The 22,852-nt window shown below is 38.5% G+C and overlaps 1 long non-coding RNA gene across 1 annotated transcript in view; it reads right to left on the reverse strand.

The window, feature by feature from the left end:
- LOC108715576 overlaps positions 1–21,712 on the reverse strand; it is a 78,510-nt gene extending 56,798 nt beyond the window's left edge. The window contains exons 1-2 of the long non-coding RNA XR_005960967.1: positions 21,265–21,712; positions 20,303–20,640 (exon numbers count right to left, since the gene is read on the reverse strand). This is a non-coding gene — a long non-coding RNA (uncharacterized LOC108715576). The remainder of the gene's footprint in view (positions 1–20,302; positions 20,641–21,264) is intronic.
- Positions 21,713–22,852: the final 1,140 nt, after the last annotated feature.

Consider the following 22,852-nt stretch of genomic DNA (forward strand, 5'->3'; position numbering starts at 1 on the left):
GACTCTCTGAGTATGCAGTCCATCAGAACATAACTCTATTCTTCACGCCATTCTTTAGATTATGTTTTACATATACTTTACTACTGCATCCATGGCAAGAAATAAATATTTATTACTATTCACAGCGAAGCATATTCAATTCCAGGAGTAATTAAATTTTTAATAATTGGGGATATCTGTTTATTACGATTATAGGTAGCTAGAGAATATAGGGTTAAACTAGAGCATTTGTGTACAAGGCACAATCGCAATAATATTTCTTCTGAAGAACAAGTTGCAGGTTTTGGGCAAACCATATTTGTTTATTGCTGGTGACAAGTTGCCAGTGTCACAAAATTTGCTTGCCGTAGGCTGTATAGTTGTACAAAAAATCAGTTACAGTTCTAACAAATGATCGTAGACCGTGACATGCCTTAATTGTAAATATTAATAAAGCAAGTAGCAGTGCACACAGAACATGATAAGTAGGAGTCATCAATCACCAGACAGGAGAGAAAGGAGGGGGAAATTCATGCTTAAAGGCATAGTGCCACTAATACAAAATGAAATAATTTTGTAACGTATGGTATCCCAAACCCAGAACAAACCCCCAAGGTCATGGCTCACTCTTCTGCCTATAACCATCACCTTTCGCTTTGGGAGGAGCCCTCTGCTACTCAGATGCCAACAGGTCTTAATGTGAGAGGACCAAGGAGAGAGTTCTGGTCATCCAAGTGAACCAAACGTTTACAGGAGGAACGGAGAACAAGGAGCATGGTCAAGGGACAGGCTGGGTCAACAGACTGAATCAGGAGACAAGAATGTAGTCAGGGTCAAAAGCCGGTCAAAAAACAACAGTATCGCTGTACAGAGGAGAATCCAAAAGAGTAGCCAAAATACAAGCTAAGGTCAGGACAGGCAGCAGAGGGATGATCAGGGACAGTCAAGGAACGCGATCAGAACACTAGAAACGCACCAAGGAACTATGGAGATAGAGCTACATTAGGTGTGTTTTGCCACAGCCTCTTTAAATATTAGAATCTCATGCCAATGTACAATGATGTCAGACGCAGAGCTTGCGTCAACCTGGAACCGGCGTGAGCGCACATCATTCAGGTGCTTGAGGGAAGTGGACGCGGCTGCCTCCCTGCTGTGGGTTTGGTGGGCATCCAGCTGCACCACCACTTGACCACCAAGTATTCTCATACATTTGCAGAGAGTCAGATTATAAACTTTGCCTCAATAGGCTCAGTAATTAATGTATAGACAGGTGCACAAAAACAGAGGAACCACTGTATAATACATTATACAGAATAAACACTTTCAAATTAACATTGTTTTTTAAGCAATTATACCAATATTAAATCAGAAAAAATTATTGGCTACAGTAAGAGGGAACCCCTCAATTGGGTTCCAAGGGTTTTCAAAGTTGTCCTTAACATCTAAATTAGTGTAGCTAATGAGATTGTGCCCTGCCTGAAACCATGCTTGATGATGTCATAGGCAGATGAAGCTAAGGTTGACTTGAAAGGGATGTAGCCAGGTAACAGTTAACTGAGAGAAGAATCATCTTACTCCCAACAGTAGTATAGGTAGGAAGTGGGTAGATTTACTCACCAGCAACCAACCAAAAACCACAAATGAAAATTTTCTTTAAAACTCCTTCATACAATACTGTTACAATGTGATGATGTATATTAAAAACACAAAATGCAAATAAGGTTTGCATGTCTTTTTCTGATAGCAAAGAATGGCTTTACAATATTGAAAAATATTCTGACCCAGTGGATGATTTTTCTGCTCTTCAGATTATCCCTTTAACACTATTACTGGAAAATGAACTGCCTAGGGCGATGATTAAGAATTACACACATTAAAAGAGCACTGCTTGACTGCAAAGGATAAGGAAAAAATGTTGGAAAAAGCATCGAACGGGGACGTGGGCTTACTTGTGTTGTGTAGGAAGAACCTACAGGTCATTAACAGCTTGTGCACAAATTCTGTAGAGATAAGTGTCGATATATATACAGAATTTATAATTATTAAATGTATATATTCATAAGAGATGCTGCTGAATCTAGGTGATCCTACCCTTGCAAAGTTACTTTTGATTGGGGTGGAACGAGCATAAATACCTTGTTATAATGCATGCTCCCACATATTGATTGGGTAGAACAATGAGTGCCATATTGTAGGAGTCATTCTGACATTCTGAGGGTGCAAGTGGAAGAGCATTAAGGGGTGCAATTTCAAGCCTACAGGATAGCTGCCTCAGAGCAGGCGGTAAGAATATGGCCCTGATACCTCTGTATCGAATCTGAATGACTTGCAACTTACTGGGTGGGAGGGGCAAAGTTTTCTTGTTGCCCCCACATTCTTTTAAATTGAGCTCTACCTAATGCAAGAAGCATTCAATTCAAGCCACAGTACACAAGTTTTGTGTTTGCACAATGCCCCTCACAGTGTATTCTTTGGCAGCTTGAATTGTTTTAATATGCTCTATGGTATAGATTAGGCATGGGTGAATTTCTCCAGTTTTGCCAATAAATTAGCTAATTCTTGGAAAAATCGAGAAACGGTGAAGAATTTCCGAAAAACTAGTGATACTTGAAAATTGATGCACGCGTCAATTTTGGATGCGAGTCTGAAAAGTCGATTGCATCATTTTCGACGCAGGCATTAAAGTAGATGGGCATCCGAATAGTGTTGTCCAAAAAATTTTTTACGCCAGCAAAATTTCCTGGGAGTTTTGCGAATTTATTTGCCGGCAGCAAAATGCGGAAATTTCATCGCAAATTTGCGCTAGCCAAATTTATTCACCCATCACTACTATAGATGTTTATAGTGCCACTTCTCTTCATTCAGCTATTTCACTGGTGTTCAGGTGCTTGCATCACACATAACAATCAGGACACAGAGGGTGAGTTTGTTACAGGGACGATACAAATCCATAATTTTTCGATTCAGTCAAACACCTATGCACATCAAAACCATTATTTGCATATTTCAATTCAAGTTAAAATTGACAAAATTACATTATCTGCAAACAGAAATTTGTCACCTTTGGGAATGTTTGCTTTAATTGTTTTATTTGCAGCTGATAAAGAAAAGATAATCCCTGACTGGTTGTTATGAATTACTGCCCAGGTACAAATTTACTCAGTGTTTATAATTGAACCCCAGCGTCTCTAGTAAATTAGAAAGAGACATTTAACATTAGGTAAATGACTGTGACCATTTGGAATGTTTCTAAAAATAAGCATACAGACTCACTAATCAGATAAAGGGGTCCGTTTACTAAAGTGCGGTAAATCTGACTTTAAGGGGTCCGTTTACTAAAGTGCGGTAAATCTGACTTTAAGTTTCCGCATGTTATCGCTGAGAATATTTTTCCGCCAGAATATTCGCAGCGACTAAGTTTAATAAACAGCGATGCGCTCAAAAGTCATTGCGATCACTTGCGGTAACTACGTTAATGAACCAGCTTACATTAGCGGTAATTTTAGCGAGTTGCGAATCTTCTGGCGACAAATTACGTTTTTGCGAATATTTATGCTATAAAATAGTCTTGTTTTATGGCGGTCATTATGCCAATTTTTACTGTGACATTTATGGCCAGAAATGCATCTTCAAAACTCTAAAACTTTATTGACTGATGATTATACCATCCAACAACATCACCAGAGTAACACCAATCAAACATGTATGTATCATATAAACCCTTCTGCCAATAGAATCATAGGAACAAGAAATGATACCAGTCAATCTCTTTGCTTCATAGAAATGCACAGTTTAATGTAGCCAATCATAATGAAACCAAAAAAGCGTAGAGACTGACGAATCCTTGGACTGTGATGCCGCTGCCAATAATACACCTCTGAGCTGAAACTGCTGCTGTTGCAACAGATAGAAGCAGAAGCCAAAACATCCTGTCAGCAATAGCTACAGATCTCTCTCCTGTCAGCAAAGAATGATGGGTAAAAAAATACTATGGGATATTTCCTGCCCCTTGAGAATTTTCTGGCGGAAAAATACTTTTACGCCACTACATAGGTGGCGGTAAAATTTTGCGAATATTCTTGCGTAAATTTTGTCTTTTGCACATTTCACTGTTTATTAAACCAGGCGTTAATGTGTACATAGCGTTATTTTCAGCAAATGTGATAACCGGCGAAAACATATTTTTGCGCAAGAAAATTTGCTAATTTATATTTACCGCAGTTTAGTAAACTGGCGAAAACATATTTGGCGACAAATTTGTCTATATTTTGTGCGAATATTTTTACCGCACTTTAGTAAACGGACCCCAAAATATGTTAAGGTTTGTTACATCAGCTCATACCCTGGACTATTAAATTATAGTTTGTTCATATCTCATTGGCTCTTTCCGGTTTCTGCCTGTAGTTGTATCACCAACTAGGTATATACTCCTAATACGGTCTATAGAATACAATTGTGCAATGTTATTTTCTCCCTAAAGGAAAATGCTGTTTGCTCTTAAATTATGCAAATAAATCAGTAACGTGATGACACAGCAGCATATTAACATACATCCAGGTATATAAAATTGACCTTGTGATACCTTATTACTTAGGGAAATTTTTCCTGCTTATACATTTAGACATGCAAAGCTTCTGATCAACATGAACAACTCTGACAGGTATGTTAAATAGAAAGAATTCTGGGAAATAAGTAATGGATTGCTCCTAAAATGTCTATTTTCATGGAAGACTCTCGGTCCTCACCCACTGTTATGTAACTCTTTTGCTGCCAGCTGATTTGCCCAATTTAGTACTTTTATTTTCAGCCCATTTTTGAACATTTTGAACTCTTTCACTTTAGGGGCCTTTCCTGGGGGGGGGTCTTTTAGTTTACCCAGGAAAACAATATATTGTTTTTTACAGGACCACCTAATCTCTCAAAATATACTAGAGTTGTGATGCAATTCCACTTCTGTAACAAGTTACAGGGTTCTAAATGTCTAAAAATGACAAAAAAATCATATATAATATGCATAATTTATTTTATGCATGAAAATACAACAGATTTGGAAAGATCCATGTTTCCTGATGCATCACAAATAGGTAGAGTTTTATGGAGATTTTTCACTTGCATAGGTCTAAAACTCCCAGTAGTACACTGCTTCAGAAATCTGCACACTTTAGATTTCAAGACCAAAATTGCCACTAACCATAGGTTTACCATAGAAAAAATATAATTTTTTGCAAAGAACAGATTCTGACAATTCCAAAAAAGGTAAATATATCTTTCTAGTCAAAGCTACCAAGTTGCAATACTTTCCTAAATTTAGCAGTTTTTATAAACATGTGCGATTATTTTTTTTAAAAATTACCACAAAGCTTCCAGTCTACAGCATCATATCTCCTACATGTCATTAGGTAACCAAATAAAACACCCTAAATATGAAGGTCAGGGGTTCACTGAACAGTTTGATACCCAATGTGCATAAGTTTACTTAAGCATATGACATGTAGACCCCCCAAAATTAAGATACTCCCAAATTGATTGATCATCACTGTCCTTGTACTTGTTGTAAAATCAACCTATTTGCTACATTTTATAAAGGATAAAGCTACAAAAAAGCTCACCCCAGAAAGCCATATATTTTTGAAAAGTACACGTTCCCCCGAATCCAAAATGGTTATACATGTCTTTTTATTCCAAAGTACCAAGCCACAGAGCTTTCCTAAAGTTGTTAATTTTGATGACATTTCTGAAAATCACCTCAAAACGTCCCCTTTGCAGCATCTAATCTCCCACACATCATTAGGTACCAAGATAAATAACCCTAAATGTGAATGTCAGGGGTCCACTGAACAGTTTGATGCCCAATGTGTATAGGTTTACCTAATTATGCAGCATGTAGGGAGTCCATAGTCATTTCAGCTTTTGCAAAATCAACACATACATCATTTTATGAGGAGTAAAGTTACAAAAAAGGTAAAATGCTTATTTCATGGCTTACATTTACTCTAATTCAGAAACACACCACCAGTTTTATGTGTGGTAAAATCTGCAAAAAAGTATGGTGACCCCTGAAAACCATATCTTTTTGGAAAGTACACATTGTGACAAATCCATAATGGGTACATGTTCATTTTTACTCCAAACTACCAAACTGCAAAGCTTTGCTAAAATTAGTGGTTTTGATGGAACTTCTGAAAATCACCTAAAAATATTGCAAATCCTTGGATTTATCTCACACACGTGAGATACAAAAGTAAATCAACAACAATGCAAGCATAAAACTGCAACAAAAAAAGTACAGGCTACTTTTCACTCTGAAGTGCAAGAGGGTCTTTGGCAGCCATGGAGGGTCTATGAGTCCACGCAGCAGGAAGTGAGTGGGTGGGCACATGGGGGCTGGAAGGAGCAGAGGAAGAGCAGACATGTGTCTACATTTAGAAGTTGGGTCCTGCGACGATTGGATTGCAGGACCCACTGGGCAGCCCCCTTAGCTAGTTTCCTAGGTGGTTTAGAGCACATCTGACCCCCTACACCAGTGGCAGAGAGGAGCCATTTCATGCAAAGCAAGTAGGTACTACGTTCTTGATAGTTGGAGAATTTTTCTGCAAGTACATAGTACCTACATGCTTGGCAGGTAAAGGTTTAAAGTACAGCCAGGACAGTAGACTGATTGGATTTCTAAATGCAGACTAGTTTCACCCTTGTTGGAGCTCATCAGTGAAGTCAGTTTTTTCCAGTCAACATATGTAGCTGTGACACTCTACCATTCATTCTCTTTTAAGAATACCTGAACACTAAGGGGCATGTTTACTAACATTGGAGATAAATATCTGGAGAGATTTATGGAGATGTTGCCCATAGCAACCAATCAGATCTTTGCTTTTGTTTTCTAACTGATAGGTGGCTGTTTAAATCTGATTGCTGATTGGTTGCCATGGGCAACATCTCCAGAAATCTCTCCAGATATTTATTTCCAATGTTAGTAAACATGCCCCTTAATCAGATGGAAGATCTTACTCATGAGCTTTTTTGGTGGTGCTCCCTGTTTCAATCTGTTCAGTCACAGGGGAGCGTGTAAGAGGGTGACAGGTTAAAAAGTAATGTGTGTAAATGGTCCCCTGGAGCTGCAAGAAAGAGACAGCATAAGCGTAGGGGGCATATGACTGGGCCAGGATTTGCAGAGAAAGTGGGGAATAGTGGGGCTATCATAGCTGCCAGTTAGCTGGAGAGATAGCATAGGATTAGCGGTATACAAAAATTCCTCCACCCTTTCTGTTATGAGGTATTAAATAGCATTGTGAAGGTGTTTTCCCGGGCATTTAGAACTGGCAGCAGAGGGATCACATCACCCACCCGCCCCCTTTAAGTTCAGCATTTATAGGCCTGCTATGCACTGCACACTTTGCGAGTAGAGGAGTATCAATTTACTGTTGCAGCGGTTTAGAATGCTTGAAGGTGTTGGTAACCCCATGGTGTAGAGTAAGGAGGAATGGTAGCTCTTTGGGCACAGGGTTCCCGGAGCTGTAAAAAGTCACAGGCTGTCCTACTCTCACGTGCCCACTTTTTACAAGTATTGCACCCCTGCCTAATGGTTTTAAAAACTAGTGGTGAGCACAACTTTCCCTTGTTTGTTATAGTTCTACAGGAGCAGTGACCAGCTCCATGTTGTAGCTCCCACCCTCTCCAACTATAGTCAGGTGATCCCACTGGTGTCTAATAAAAGGGCAGCCAAGTTTGGGAGTTTTACTTTGAAAGCAGCTAGTAAGTTGCAGGTAAAACGTATTCGTCCCTTTTATAAAATGTATAATGAAACTATAGAATTCTTAATGAATCAGATGAAAATTGAGTATAGGACTGGCCCGATATGGGATGACTTTGACGTAGTTGGCCATCTTAAATATATTGCAATATATGGACAAACAATCCCTCTTTTGTCTAAAGGGTAAGGCATTTTTCAGTAGCAGTATGCACAAAATGTCTCTGTCTTAAATATATTGATAATGGGTTGAGTGCTGAGGACTCTTGTAATTGTCTATATGCATTGGTAGGAGGCCTCATTAATGGTCCAAGCATTCCTGTTGGTTACCTGTTCATCTGTCTTATGGTAAATGTTATGGTATTTAACATGGCGATTAATAGTATTTAAAAAGGAACTGCAGCCTTTCAATTCCATACATCATGTTGTTAGTGTTTTTATTTGACTGTGTTGGGTGGAAAAAGGGGATGAGCTTGACACTGCACCAGTTATGTATGTTATGTATATTTTTCACCAAAAGATGGCAGTAGAGAGTTTTGGTGTTCATTTTAAAGGGTGCAATTATTACAAGTCACCACAAGACAAAAGAAGCCTCCCTAGTCTAGAAAAGAGGGAGGGGGCCAAAAGACTGTAAAAGGAATGAAGGATCGGGTGTGGTTCTCTTTGGCCAAGGGGACACCTATGGAAGCAAGCCAGGAGCATGAGGTGCAGAACACCGTAAATAGGAACCAAAAGGTAGACACCAGGTGGGAGAAGCTGTCATGGTAGGTATGCCAGGACTAGTTTTTGCCATAACTCATCCTAGGGATGAAAGGTAGAGAGGGAACAGCTAATGTAGCAAAGGAAGTAAGGGGGTTAGTACCTTGGTGGGTACTCCACAAGTTAGGGCCCAAGTGAAGAGTTTAGGGTATAGGAAGGACCCTTGTGTGCATGAGTAAGTGATGTAATCTGATAACATTGTTGGTATATCCTATTTAAAAGGCATTTGTAAATCCTTGTCTGAGCAGTTGTGTGCTTTTGACTCCAAATGCATTGTATGTGGATCAGAAGTTTAATTCCCTGTACAGTTTCTTTGTTCCTTAGGATGATTATTAAACATCTCCAAAATCGTTAATGAAGATACAAATCTTGGCTAGCAGAAGCTGGACCATATGGGGACATCAAGCTGGAGGCAGCAATGTAACTAACCGGCACTGGGCCTGGGTGCAGGCCATGAAGCTGCGCCCCCCACCTCCAGAAACGATCTTCGTGGTGGAAATGCAGGCATGCGAACTGAGGGGGTGTGGGCCCCAAGGGGGTGCAAGCCCTGGTGTAATAGTAACCCCTCTCCCCCAGTAGTTCCACCACGGGCTGTAGGTCTGGGCATGTGCACCAAAACCCAAAGTTTAAATTGAAGAGTCTACACTGTGTGTATTGGGTTTGTGATTGGAAGACATCTCCAAAATAGTGGACTACTAATAAGGTTTTCAACCTTTGTTTGGCACAAGAACAATGTACAAACAGTGATATCAGATCCCCCTTAAATACTACAGTATTCCTTTTATCGGCTCTAAACATACTTGTTACTTTTATTTCCTCTCTGGATAACAGGTGGATACATTTCTTTCTCATGGTGAGAGAAATATAAAGCATTATATAACACAGTTTTCATAATGGATTCGAAACTGAGGTTGATTGTATGCAAGGTTATGTATCATTGATATTCATTTACAGCGAAAGAGTTCATTCATGAAAATTTTTACTTTATATACGTACTAATTTGAGTCTCTCTCTCTCTTTGTGTTTTCTACCTAGCAAACATTTCAATTAAAAATTGTTGGCTTATATAAACATAACGTCTGTTAAATGTGTTTTCCTAGAAAGCAAGATTCACTGTATCAGTGTCCTGCTGGTAAGGAAATAACATTGTATTTTGTTATGCAAGATGTATAATTTTCCTACAGGCAGGTGAAAAATCTGTGCACACTGCAGCTTCACACAGCCCTCTAGTGATCATAAGAAGGATTTGGGTCAGCCCCCTTGGCAGGGAGTTTATTATGCAGAGCACAGTATACAATAGAGACACTATGCAGTACAATTGCATATCTCCTATGTTCTTACTTTGCAGTAAATAAGCTCCTCTTTCTTTTGTCTGAAAACCTAGGCTGAACATACCGTACAAACATATAATGAGCTCTCCAATATGGTACTCCAGCAGCCTGAGTTGAAAATAAATTGCAATTAAATCTAATAAAATAAAACAGGAAGGTAATGTCAGATGCACAAACCAACTGTTATGTGTGAAATACATTGTTGATGTGTATTATCATTTACAAATGACACATTTCCAAATTACTGCTTGTTTTTGGCATTATAGGATACAATTATGGGAAATTAGGAGCAATAAGACATTTCACAGAAAGCCTCCATTCACACTAACTGTTGTAAAGCAGAAAACCTGCAGTGGTATTCCAGTATTTACAGCCACAAAAAATAGTAATAGACAGCACATATTCTTAATATTATTATTGCTTTTAAATGCTGTCTATTATCGCATAATCAGACATGTAAACAAGGGCACTTTGTATGAGGCTAGACACAGCCTAGAGCCAAAGCAAAGATTGCACAGTATAATGGCATGCTTAGACACCATGCATACTTGTTTATAATTGGTTACCACAGACAAAGAATGCACAGTGGAAGCCATAGTGGAGGCCATAACGAGAAATAAAGTATTTAAAAAACCTAATAACAAATGTTGGCCCAAAACCTGAGGTTCGAGGGCCCCACTTTGCTTCTTGCAGTGATATCAGCAATGACAAGGGCATATAAATGATGATAACACAGCGGGTCAGGGAGGTTCAGGTTGGGAAAGTATGGGTTATGATCAGACCAGGTCAACTTTATGTTAACCCACACATCACTACTGGGTAGCATGGGCTGATCTTTAGTCAGGTTTACATACAGTATGTAAACCCATGTTGCAAATATGTTGCGCTGGGTGAGGGTTCATGAACACTGAATAATGAAAGAAAGAAGAGGAGGAAGAATAGGATGCTAGTCTTACTTATTAAGGGCTAGACTTCTTGAAACACCCCTAATTTGGACCCCACATTTGTTGAGAACTCCTGCCTATCTATTGGTGTTATTGTGTTGATCTGTTGTTTGTTAGCACTGCACAGAAGGTGTTCTGATGGCCCTATTTTTTGTAGTCTCCATATCTAACATTTATCATGTCCTTTTTATATTATAGCTGACAAGATGCCAAGGAAGACCTAAGACAACTGGGCAATAATCTTGTGTAAAAAAGATTCTGTAAATACAGTATATACACAGGAACACAGCAGAGACTATGTACGCCCCCATGATCCACTTAATTTTCTCTAAGCTCTTATAACTGATTCATAACCCAATGCTTTTTCTGACTTTTTTCAGCATACCTCGCTGTCCTACCCATGGCCTTGGATTATTCTTTTTTATAATTTTTTTATTACTTCTATTTCTATTCTGAAGTTCTCATATTAATCTTTCAGATTGTCACTGAAACTTTTCTGTGGTTGCTAGTGACCTACTTAACATAGAAATAAGGCAGCTGTTTAATATAAATAAAGTAAATAAAGTTAAATGATTCAGAGCCACAAAGTATAAAAGGCCAACCACAAAATGTACTTGTAACAATAGCATATATGTAGGTATATATTATGTATATATATATAAATATATAAATATATATATATATATATATATATATATATATATATATATATATATATACACATACACACATATACAGTATGTACTACAGTATATACTTATTTATGAATGAGCAGGTGGGTAACAGAACAGGGTAATGGTTGAGCGGAAGTAAGCAGAAGTGCAATTGACTGGTAAGACTGAGCAGAGTTAGAACAGGTAGACGGGGGAAAGGCAGCAAAAGTGGTTGTAGTGTGGGGAAGAGTAGAGGTGGGAGGACAGGTAGGAGGTAGGCAGCAACGGAGGAATGAGCAGATGGTAGCAGAAGTAAACAGAGAGGCAGCAGCAAATGTCATCAGACAGGTGGCAAAGAGCATAGACGAACAGAGGGGCAGGAGGTAGAAGCAGAAGTACCATGCTGCAGGGAGCACAGGCAAAATGAAAAAAGGAGTGGTGGGCAGGAATTTTGATAACCTAAAATAAGGGAAAGAGCTCTCTTGACACACGCACTTAAATATAGAGACCTGTAGATTTTAATGAATTATGTACCTGTACTGCAATTTATAAAGTGAAGAGCACTCAGACTTTAGCTTTGTGCTTGTATATGGTCATGTAACTCCTTGGTGACCTCTAATATGTTTATAAAGTACAGTAAGGGGCACTTTATCTATTATATCATACACAAGAGTCATGAATATCCTGTAAATTACATCATCATAAAAGGTGCTTAGTTATAATCTGAGTTTAGTGATGTTATTTATTTTACATGACTCACTAAAAGATGCGTATTATAATACCTAAAATATTAGGATATTAATAGTCGCCTCTGAATTCCATGACCTTTATATGACCCCATGGACACAGTTGCTCCCGTTGCATTTTTCAATACCAGCTTTTAGTTTAGCCAGATGCCCAAACCAGAAAACAAGCAAGGTGGAATTTCTAACCTTTCCTTATTTGAAACAGATGCAATTTATACTCCCATTTTCCACAGGTAGCTTTCTACAACCTGCTTACCAATGATTTCTTAGTTTGGGTCCAATCAATCATTTTCCTGAGTATTCCATCAGTTATGGAAGACCTTAACAAGACTTTAACATTGATGTGAACGAGCCACCTGCCTCCAAGCTTCCACCACTTCCAAAAACTCATACAATGGACCTCTACCCTAGTCTTTACTCACCTTTGCCCTGCATCTAGCTTCTTAAAGTCTTATGAAGGCTGCGCCCTATACAATATAATCTATAATCTCTAGATTTGACAATTTGAATAAAGTTCTTCATCTTTAGATACGAACTGAAGTTGTCTGAATAGTGGATTTCATATTTCATTCAAAATCCACAACATTTTGGTCACTGTTAAGAACCTTTACCACATGAATCTTAAGGTTCTTTCAACTACACTGCAGCCTACACTTTTCTTTATATCTTCTCTGCTTAGAAAAAAATCACACAGTTTTCCCTACCACCCATTTTGATACTAAAAACTACCCTAGCTCACAAAACATACAATACCTTCAAAAGCATTCATCTGGCACTCTTGTATGTACATTTTAACCTATCTTACCTATCTCCATTTTAACACTCTTTCATCAAACCTACAACGTTATTGGCAATTCTCAATTCTTCTAGTATTCCCAAAATGACTAGACCAGCAGATACATGTTGAAATGTTCCACTATATATAAAATCCTACTCTATATTAGCCCCACTACAGTCTGGTTTTCATCTACATCATTCTACCAAAACTTGATCTTAGCAGCTAATAATCTACTTGCTGCTTAATCCAAAGACCCCGTCTGGTTCTGCCAGACCATTCATTCCCTGTTACTCCATTTTTATCTTGGGTTCCAAGAGACCTTCAAATCAATCCTTTTCTCTCTCTCATCCCTGCTTCACCTCCTCACCTCATCCTGTCTCAGCTGAGCTACATCATGGCTCTGTTCTTGAAACTCTTCTATTCTCTTGCACTACTTACTGCATGTGCTTCTGTGAGCATTCACCAATAAAAGAATATTCAGTTTCACTGGGGTAAAATATTTTGCATAATACAATATAATTATAATAAAATAATATAATTTTGTATAAGACAAGTATGGGATTATCTGGCATGCTGGGGACTTGGAGTTTTACCAGATAAAAGGTCTGTCTGTAATTAGAAACATGATTTATAATGGCCAATAAAAACTTTTAGTGGCATCAGCAGCCATTATTTTGGCTATATAATTAATAAGTAAACATATTCAGCCGTTTACATGTAGTGGACCAATTACATGGCATACCATATATCTAGGAGAGAAAGATAATAAAATAAATTACTTCAAAGAATTCTGTGGTGCACTTAGACAGACTAAGGGGGGAATGTAATAAAAGCCGGTAACGGAAAAAATATTCGCAATGCGAAAAGTTATGCCTCTGTGCGAACAAATTTGCCTTTGTACAAATTTAATATAGCTTTTGCGAAACCGGAAACTGTTTAGCGACCACTTCCGACAGTGGAAGAAGGTTTGTGAATTTTATAGTAAGCACCAGTGCGCAGTAAATGTAATAAAACGTCTTAATGTTATGTTTGCTCCAAAAAAGATTAGGACATCTTCAAGCAATTAAAATTTGCAACGCGCAATTAAAATTCGCAATGTAATAACAGTTTAAGGAAGAGTATTACATTGTGAATTTAGACTTTTTATTCTTATTTGTGCTAATTGTTTTGCTCTTTGCAACTTTTATTACATTCCCTCATAAGGTTTTTGTTAACAGAAGTCCATTGTCAAGAACTGTCAATCTGATTATCTACTTCACAAGAGCCATAAATGGAGTAGCTTCTATTTCCTTTTGCCCTGTATAGATCAAGAAATACAAAATCAATAAAATAATAGGTAAAAAGTATGTTTAGGACAAGCTGAGCTATTCAGCAAATTCATTTTGAATAATGTGAAGTACTGCCTGTTTTTTTGCTACGGTGTGCTGATGGAAAGCAACTGGGTGCTACACTAGAGGTTAATGTAATGTTAGAAATTGGGTTACTATGACTTAATGAACTATTATGCTGAATGCTGCAGTTCAAAAACAGCTGGAGCTATCACACTGGTCTTGGGGGCAGAATAAGCCTACTACTGGACAGAGGGGCAAATTCACTAAGCGCCGAAGCGCCGAACGCTAGCGTTAATTCGCTAGCGTTTGTCATTTTTGTTACTGCGCAAATTCACTAACGAACGCTGGCGTAGTTTCGCTAGTGTTACTTCGCACCCTTACGCCAGGCGAATTTTCGCTAGCGACGAAACTACGCAAATTCACTTACTTGCGCAGTGTACTGAACGCTACCTTTTACGCTAGACTTCCTTCGCCACCTCAGACCTAGCGAAGCGCAATAGAGTAGATAGGGATTATTTCAAAAAAAGTCAATTTTTTTTCTAAGTCCCATAAAACGCTGGCGTGTTCTCTACATGATGGGTGATAGGCTGAAAAAGATCGAAAATTTTTTTGGGGCTCCCCTCCTTCCCCCCTATATTTCCTGACTCATGGCAACTGACCTAGACAGTGGGCACATGTGTAGGGCAAAATAAAAATTTTATTTGCTGATTTGAAGGTTTTCTAGGCATTTGTAGTGCTGATACGTATTCCTCCATTTAAATTTGAATTTCGCGCCATATGCAAATTAGCCTTCGCTAGCGTAACTTCGCTTTACATAGCGAATCAACGCTAGCACAACTTCGCAAACTTACGCTACCCCTGAGCGCAACTTCGGATTTTAGTGAATTTGCGGAGCGCTGGCGAAACTACGCCTGACGAAGTGCGGTGAAGCGCGGCGAAGTTGCGCCTGGCGCAACTTCGCATCTTAGTGAATTTGCCCCAGAGTGTTTACATTTGTGCTCCATAAAAAAACAGAAGTCAGCTACTCCATATTTGTCCAGAGTGTCCCCGGTGGCCAACTCCCACTGTCAGTAATTTCCCCTGAAACCTAACTTTCCCTCGCTATAGAAATACATACAGTAAAACTGTCACCTTAAGTCCTTCAATATTGTCTGAAGCAGTGAAACACGGCATATAGGGCCAGGGGTATAACAGACATATCGAAGATGCTCTTGGATCAGTTTGGGTCGGAGTTGGCATCTCTGTCTGTATGAGGATGGCACAACGCCACAGGCCAGTGTAACTGATTGATGCCGCTCTCCTTGGGATGCAGGTTTTGGTTTGCTAAATTTATGCTGGGTTACTTTTTTAATACAGTACAATGTTTTATTATATGTTCCTGTTGCCCTCCATCACCTCAGGCACTTTAGTACGCCACCTCCTCCAGCTAAATGTTTCACTTAGAACAGGGATCTCCAACCTTTTGAACCCCTGAGCAACATTTAGAAGTAAAAGCAGTTGGGGAGCAACACTAGCATGAAAAATGTTCTTGGGGTTCCAAATAAGTGCTGTGATTGGCCATTTGGTAGCCCCTATGTGGATTGTCAACCTGCATTGAGGCTCTGTTTGGCAGTTTTGGCCTGGTTTTTATACAATCAAAACTTGTAAACCAAAACATATTCAAAAATAAGCACCTGCTTTGAGGCCACTTGGAGCAACATCCAAGGGGTTGGAGAGCAAAATGTTGCTCGCGAGCTACTGGTTGGGAATCACTGACTTAGAACAATAACTTTACAATTACAATTCATTACTATAGCAATACAATATTATACAGTATGTTACACATCAATGCACTATTGCTAATCCCACTCAGCATTTTACTGCTCCTGAAGAGTGGTAGTCACCTGTGGAAAACTTTGGCAAGGCTAAGTGGAGAATTGTGGAAATCACAATCACATCACACAGGCAGGCACCATTTTGTGGACACTGTTATTGAGGCAATCTTTAGAGCATGCCAAAATCTTGTTTATGCACCAGAATGGGGCATCTGGTGCCCACCCACTGGCTATAAAATAAGATGGTGAGGAAGACGGAGGAATGTGAGGAGTGACACCTAGGAAGTGCAGAATGGAAAGATAGCTATTTTTCATTATTTCCTACATGGAATCAGCCAAGGTGGAATAAATTATTTTTAATCTGAGTTGAGAAATGATGTATACTCTTTTTTTAAAAGGGGAGGAAGTGGTGATAACCCTGGATGAGCAATGTATAGAGTCACATGAAACCCATGCTAATCCGATACTTATAAATATAATCCATAACTCTTTTAGGCACTAAGAACATTAAAATTTTCAACTATATTCAGTATATTGGTGCAGCTTAGAATAAATGTCACAGACAGCTTAATAAGGGCTGTACCTAACCTTTAGTTACAATATGTCTTGCTTTTATTTCCCAATTTAAAAAATCCTGGGCTTAATGCAATATTCCTATGAAGAATGTATTTGGGCTCTAGACACCATCCTCCCTATTCATCCTATCGGTTCATCAACTTGCTCTGGGCTAACTTGTCTTGTCTCTTTCATGGAGTCTAAGGTACTCTGGCACAAGAAGGTTTTTATATTTTATTATGGAATAGCAAGTCATTACATGCATCATGCTATAGTCCAGCTCCTTAGTTTTCTACTCAATTTAGGACATCACAATAATACTGTCATCATAATTTCTGTCAACAGATCCAGTGCCAGTTCTAGTTTATGGATCACGTAAAAATATTTCCAACACCCAGAAACTCATTTACAATAAGATATTGAATTTCTGAATGTCCTCACGGTGATTAAAAATATATGGGGCCTGTTATCTGAAATGCTTGGGACTTGTCCGGATAACATATCTTTCCAAAATTTGGATCTTTATACCTTAAGTCTACTAGAACATTACATAATCATTATATGAACCCAATAGGCTGATTTTGATTTCAAGAAGGATTAATTATATCTTACTTTGGATCAAGTACAAGGTACTGTTTTATTATTACAGAGAAAAAAGAAATCTTTTAGAAATTTGGATTATTTGGATAAAATGGAGTCCATTGGAGACGGCCTTTCCTTAATGCTGAGCTTTCTGGAAATGGGTTTTCAGATAACAGATCTTATACCTGTACCTCCAAAATATGGCTAAAATGGTTTTAATAAGGACAGAGAAGTTTAGCCCCAGCAATACAGACTTTATACCTCACTTAGCCTTAGCAATGTAGGCTAATCCTTTAATAATGCATTAGGATTATAATGCATTAAGGGTAATTTACAAGCGCAAGTGCAGTGTGCAAAGTGCAATATAGGGCCTAACTGACCATGTATTTTACCCAGAACTCAGCCTTTTTATCCACAATTCCAGAATCATGCATTTAGAGCAACACAAACTCGATTCACAAACACAAAATTAGTTCATCAAAATATGCTCAACAAAATATGCAAGTGTGCTACCTGTATTAACAACAACAGTGGGCAGCAAGATTTAGTAACTCAATGGTTCCCCTGCATCAATACACGCACTTGCATGTGATTTAGAACAGGGGCTGGGGACTGATGTTTGGGCACAAGTACCTTTAATGATTTCTGTCAATGCATGTAACAACTGTATTCATTATTTTAATCACCACAACTAGGGTTGTAAATGAGCCCTGTAAGGTGTATCTCTAGAGGGAACAGATCCTGCAGCTACTAAGTGGCTGAAGAGTTTTGACTGATAAGCAGCGTAAATAAATATCTTGTTCCCAATAAGATGTGGGGTTCAATAATTAGTCACTTCACTGCTGGCAAGTTGATGTACAAGATAGTTCATATAATCGAGTAAATAGAGTAGATCCCAATATAAACAGTTGCTATTACTCTTTATAAGTAGTTCAGTTAATTATGTGATAGTAAGTATGCTCATTAGTGGTTGGTGAAGTTTGAACCCTATACTACTGCCTGACCCTGTCAAGGTGCTCTGCATTGTCATTACCTGATACTGTATTTAAGTGATCCTGTTTTCTATGTGAGTAGCAGAAGTTTCTAAAAAAAGTAATTTAAGTTTCTACATAAGTCATATACATTTCTACATAAGCAACGTAAGATTTTGCTGCCAAGTCAGGTCCCTCCTCAGGTCAAAGTTTGACCAGACCTCGGACAACACGCCACGTGAATTTAGCACAGATTGCAACACATATGTTCCTTTTGTATTTGTGTTCAAATGCCATCCTGCACCTAGCATCAGTACTGACATTCGCATCCAACTCACTTGGAGCCAGTTGCAGCTTTTAAGCAAACTACTAAGGACAGGATTGAATTTGATCTACACCCCACAGTGGCATAACTTTTAGGAGCCAGGCCAGGCCCCCTGCCAAAAATATTTCTGGACCCTCAACAACCCGTCCATCAGCTGATGACCGCTCTGGCCCCACTCTACACCAGCCCCCCCCCCCCATGGTTACAGAGTCTGCGGTTTGCTACTTATACCACTGCTCCCCACTAGGCTAGGCTGAAGTTTAAAAAAATGTAGTTACTGCAGAAAACATTCAAATGTGCTACTGATCATGTATAGCACCATGTCTGACATAACGACCTTGGCACATTGTTGAAGACCTAAATACCACTAATTAATAATACAGGTATGGAACCTGTTATCCATAATGCAAAGGGAACTGGGGTTTTCTGGATAACAAAAATAATTTAAACAATAAACCCAATAGGTTGGTTTTGACTGAATAAGGATTAAATACATTTTAGCTGGGCTTAAGTATAAGGTACTGTTTCATTATTACAGAGAAAAAGGAAATCAGTATTAAAAATCTGGATTATTTGGATAAAATGTCTATGGGAGACAGCTTTTCTGTAATTTGGAGCTTTCTGGATAACAAGTTTTCCGGATAACAGATTTCATACCTGTACAACAACTAAAAGGCAAAGGCTTTTCCTTTTTAATATTACACCATGCAACAATTAAAAAAACTATAAAGCTGATGAATGAGCTCTCCCTATTATATTACATGTAAGTCACACTACTTTGATGCTGCTAATATGCAATTTCCATATGAAACCTTTAAATTAGTAAAATCTGGTTTTTAGGCCTAATATTGTACAGAACTTCAAGCTCCTACTCACCTCCCTGTTCGATGGAAGGAAATGGTGTTTGAGGGATATGTCTTATACTGGCCTTTACTGTTTTAGTGTTACTGGGACAAAAAGGAAAGTACTGGTTTAGATTAGTTATATACAATGGGGCAAATTTACTTATCTTCGAAGTTGCACCAGCGTTGGCTTTGCCGCACTTCGCCACACTTCGCCAGGCGAAGTTTCACCAGGGTGCTGCTAATTCACTAAAATCCGAAGTTGCACTCAAGGAGGTGAAAGGTAGCGAACTTGCGCTACCGACAATTCGTTAAGCAAAGTGAAATTACGCTAGCGATGCCTAATTTGCATATGGCGCCAAGTTAAAGTAATGGAGGTATGTGTAGCAGCAAATACATTACACTACACAAGCCAGGGAAAGCTTCATAAAATAAAATAGAGTTGTTATTTTGCCCTACACATGTACCCACTGTATAGTTTAGGTGCCATATGTTAGGAAATGTAGGGGGGAAGGAGGGTACCCCCAAAAAAATTTACAATCTTTTTCAGCCTATCACCCTTAAAAAAGTAAAAGACACCAGCGCTTTTTGGGACTTTTTTTGAAGCAAGCCCTATCTACTCTATTGCACTTCGCCTGGTCTGAGGGGGCAAAGTGGTGCAAGTTAGTAAATTAGCATAGTTGCGTCCCTTCGCCAGAGCGCAACTTCGCGTGGCGTTATGATGTGAAGTAGCGCTAGAGTATGTCTACTTTGCTAGCGAATTTACACCAGCACCCATTAGTAAATCGGCGAAGTGCCATTGTGACGGCACAAACATTCCCTTTTCTCAGTTCTCTCATTTCTACACTTCCAACACCAAAGCCAAATACCAAAAGCCAATCAGAAGTGGATATAACTGGTAGTGGAAATAAAGATACTGGTAGTAGCAAATAAAGTCCAATAGCTTACTTTAAATCCCAGAGAAGTTTTGGAAGTAAAAATAACTCAGCCTGGAACATGTGCAACATTATAATCCATAGGGCTCCCAAGCAAGAGTCTTCTTCAAAGGAATTTCCCAAAGTCCTATCAACAATATTCCAGGGAAGACAAAAAATTGGTTGTTCATAACTATTGTTTTCCTATGCAGCCAGTAAGATACTGGTAAATGTGACAGAGAAGTCCAGTGTGTGTCAGCATTGATGAAAAGATGCCAAGAATGTTATTTATTTACAACCCGGTACAAAGTCACAAGTTTGTTTGTTGGATAACGCTGCAATTGAGAATCACTTGTGTTTCAGAGTGAGAACCTGTAAAAAGATAAAAGAAAGACAATATGGGACACAACGCCTTACTGGTCACTGGCACCAAAATGATTTGCATCTGAAAATAAATTGCCAAAATTGGCTAATACCTCAACAAGTTTTCCTCTAACTCTTCTACCACATGGGATGCCTGCAGCTTTCTACATTCTACAAATATACTATGCAGCTAGCCTGGAACAACTGAATGACATTTTAATTTGCATCAGTTCATTCCAGACAAAAAACTGAATGTGTTTTTATTGATCAGAATAGAATGGCTATTAAAAAAATCAAGTGGAATGGTGTCCATCAATACACATACACAAAAGACAATAGGAAGCTCAATGTCTACTGCAATATAATAAAATTGTCTTTGCATTTCAGTCAGTCCCCCAGCCATTCTACATACTGTATATTCAGGTTTTGTTCTTCATGTATGTTATTCATTAATCTTTAGCAAAAATGCACATTCACAATATGACAAAATGTCCTTCTGTACAAAGATCAAGTTCCCACCTAAGAATCAGACCTTCAGCGTAAACTGTCTGGATTAACAGACATCAAAATCAATAATGCTGCCCTAATGATGAATTATTTCAGCAACTAAAAGAAAGAAAACTTCTGACTTACCAGTACACAAAGTGAGCCAGTGACTGGGAAAGGGGCCTGGACCCTGGTGACGTTTAGTGATTTCCACCAGGTGAAGCACAGGAGGAAAGAATGGGTGCAATCCTTCCTGTATGAGTACAAATGTACTGAGGACACAGAATAAGGTAAAAGCAGACTCAGCAAAGAGTGCAGCCTTTACCCAGCCCAAATTTCCTGCACTGCTGTCTGATATTTATACAATGATGTCACAGCTGCAAACACACCTCCTGTGCCATTGATATAAAGCTGTTGTTGTACAGACACTGCTGCAGAAATATTCGGAGAGAGAATCTTTAATAAAAGGCAGACAGACGTCTTGAACTGGGATGACTCCAGAAGGAGGGGGCTACGAGTTACGCAGGGATGCATGCATCAAGATGCTGATAAATAAAGCAGCATGGCAAATATATTGTTGTAGGGCGTGGGTTGATCAGTACAATTTTTTGGGACACTGCACCCAGGGAACTGAGGAGGGTTTAGCAGTAATGAGTATGCAGACAGTGTCCACATGCGTCACCCTTGTCAGCTACATCTCCAGACTTAATTATTGACCCTAATTACAGCTGCTTCCCATAGCTCCTCTAAACATAGTTTAGCCGAACAAGATCAGCCTTTGTGGGTTTCACCAATTTAAATGCAGCAATATCATGTAATACTCCAGACACCTGTCTTGTGACTGTTGTTCAGTGAAAATGTAACAGTTATGGAAATATATTGGTCACTTGGTTTGTTAACGTGGCCCATTTTTAACAAAATAGTGGCCACTTCAGCTACGTTTTGCAGGGTCTAGCCTGTATTTATATATACAACCTATAGGGGTTTTTCCTGGGAAAGAAAATCTTTTGCAGAGGTTGCTTCTTTTTACCAGGTCTAGTAAATAGCTTGTAGCCCTATAAAGTCTCAGATTTCCCCTGTGAGCTTGAGAAGTCACAAGTATATATATTTTACAAACAATAAACTGACTGACTAGTAAAGAAATTCCTGCTCAGTTCAAACTCTCGGAGCAGTGTCTCTCCTTATATATAAAATCAATCCACGTTCAATGCGAACTCCTTTTAAAACCAATGTCATGACTAGTATCAACATTTTAGTTATTCTTTAAAACCTTTAAGACATATTTGTGAATAAATTCCATGAAAAGGAAATTCCACAAAAAAAATCTTCAAGGACACACACACACACATATATACTCGAGAAGAATGCTGCTGCACACCAGGATTTATCATGAAAAAAGTTGATAATTTATTTGATCCACGTGAAAAAAGTTGATTTATTTTTTATTTATTTGATCAAATAAAGTTGATAATTTATTTGATCAAATAAATTATCAACTTTTTTCATGGTGTGTAACTCCTTATGTGTGTGCCCTAGCCATATATATATATATATATATATATATATATATATATATATATGTATATATATATATATATATATACCAGCACGCAATTTAGTATGTTTCATTTAGTATTCAAGTATCTGTGACTTTTCTCAAGGCACCATGGTGTATAAATAAAGTCATGTTTGACCACAAAGGGGCACATTTATCAAAGGTCGGATATTAGAGTTT

Source organism: Xenopus laevis, chromosome 4S (assembly GCF_017654675.1).
Source record: "Xenopus laevis strain J_2021 chromosome 4S, Xenopus_laevis_v10.1, whole genome shotgun sequence".
NCBI classification, from domain to species: domain Eukaryota; kingdom Metazoa; phylum Chordata; class Amphibia; order Anura; family Pipidae; genus Xenopus; species Xenopus laevis.